Source organism: Equus caballus, chromosome 7 (genome assembly GCF_041296265.1).
Source record: "Equus caballus isolate H_3958 breed thoroughbred chromosome 7, TB-T2T, whole genome shotgun sequence".
NCBI lineage: Eukaryota > Metazoa > Chordata > Mammalia > Perissodactyla > Equidae > Equus > Equus caballus.
Genome location: NC_091690.1, coordinates 51,105,271 through 51,107,376, shown reverse-complemented (window position 1 = coordinate 51,107,376; position 2,106 = coordinate 51,105,271). Strand labels below are relative to the sequence as shown.

Genomic DNA, 2,106 nt, shown 5'->3' with positions numbered 1-2,106 from the left:
GCTTTGGGGAGAAAAAGGAAAAAAAAAATTCTAGCGATCTAAGGTACAGCATGGTGACTACAGTTAATCATTACATATTATATACATCAATTTGCTGCGAGAGTAGAACTTAAGTGTTCTCACCACAAAAAAAGAAAGAATAACCACATGAGGTGACGGATGTGTGAATCAGCTTGACTGTGGTAACCATTTCACACTGTGTGTGCATATCATCTCTTTGTACACTTTAAATATATGCAAATTCTGTTTATCGATTATAATGCGATAAAGCTGGAAAAAAGAGAAATTGTCAAAAGAACAGAAGTATACTATTTTACGGCTTTTAAGGCAATTGTAAGAGCTGGAAGCAATTTTTGAAATGCAATATTCTGTTTCCATGACAATTATCAAGAAGGGAAAAGAACCTCAGAGGGGAACTTCTCTGATACAAAACAATTTTGGAACTTGTAGTTTAATTAATTCATCATTTTTCCTACTGTTTTTTAAAATTTCTTTTTATTTTTCAATCATCTAGTGTTTTCTGTTTTTCAGGAGGGAAACAGAAGTATAAGCCAGGGCCTCTTCGCACAGAGTTCACAATTCGGGTAGAGAAGCAGACAGACACCACTTAGAGAGGCAAATACTTCCAGGAGATAAATGTCCACAAACGGGTTCTGCAAAATCAAGTTCTTATACAAATGTGTAACTAAATGCTGACTTCACGGTGTCCCAGTGACATCTGGAAGGGCTCTGAGCAATTAAGCAATTCCATTACCGGATAAAACTAGCAGTCCCTCTAGCCAAAGATCCTTTCCAGGGGCATCAAAAGAAGCTGTAGGGAGAGCAGAGGTAACTGTCACGTAACCTTTTAAATCGAAATGTGACCAAAGTCTGAGAACGCCATGGGGGATCTTGAATCTCAGTGATCAGTGAAGGCTCTCTCTCTATCCATCACGCCCACAGGCTTGACACACATCCGCTCAGGATGCTGCTCAGAGCAGGCGTGCATGAGAAGTTAATAATTCTCCTTATGTCTTGCTTCGTCTCCTTTGCCCTTTCCTCACATAACTTCAGTCGCCCGTGTCCCAGGACACAGATAACCAGCTGGAATGTGTTAAACAGTGACAGCAAAGCAAAATCAGAGTGAAAGGCAAATGTTTAACCAATCATGTTCAAACACGACCTAGTGAATGAAGAACCAGAGGTTCAGAGAGTCAAACAGTCTGCATTCCCGAGAAATCTCAACCAGTTTCTCATTCTGGTATTTCCACATTGCGCTTTGCTTCCGCAAACTAAGCGGGTGTGCATTCGGAGTGCTGGTCTATTACTAAAAGATCTGAATTAGGAGGCTGAAAGAAAGCATTTTGTATCTATGTGTTTTCTGAAACCGTCCAGGGGAGAGGAGCCAGACATCAGTTACCCATGGGGGAAATGTTCCCACGGAGGTACCATAAGGCTACCTGTCCACTTCATTTCTCATTCTCTAACAGATTCTGTGGTGCCACCTCTTGTCCTGCTCAGTGGTATTGCAACACCCTCGAGATGGCAGCTTGTCTTCTTGCCAAGCATCGTCAATCAAATTTGAGGTCCTTCCATCTCTCTGTACTGCAGTGTCCATTCTCCTGCTGCTCTGATCTTGTCAGATGGGTATCTGAGCTAGGCTCCACCCGCTTCCGACGGACCCTACCCTCAACATCACGGGACCCGCACGCCTTTCTCTCCCTGGATGTGGGTGAGCCAATCTGCTGGTGAGGAGGGGATAAACTTCTTAAAGAACTTTTAAAATAATATAACCGCCTGATGTGTGGTTAGTTTGGGATGTTTCAGTTATGTTGGGGTCCCCTTCTTTATGAAGGTTGTCTCAATTAAGAGATGAAAAGCAGTAACTCTCCACTGGGCTCCATCTTGTACAAATGTTGCAAACTCATGTTGCAGTTCACTGCGTTAAACCAAGACACTTCCCTGGGAGCCAAGGGGTCTGGGAGAGGGGTGACCTCTTCCAGAACAATGGCACGTGGCAAGGAACTGACAGGATGGAAGGGCACCCGCTCCTGCAGGTAGGATATCCCAGAGAGCCCAGGTTTGGCTCCATCGTGTCTCAAGGAGGTCTTAGGAGCCGTGCTGAGC

At 43.9% G+C, this 2,106-nt stretch overlaps 1 pseudogene; it reads right to left on the bottom strand.

The window, feature by feature from the left end:
- Nucleotides 1-1,250: 1,250 nt before the first annotated feature.
- LOC138925010 (anaphase-promoting complex subunit 13 pseudogene) lies at nucleotides 1,251-1,747 on the bottom strand (annotated as a pseudogene).
- Between the last annotated feature and the right edge of the window lie 359 nt (nucleotides 1,748-2,106).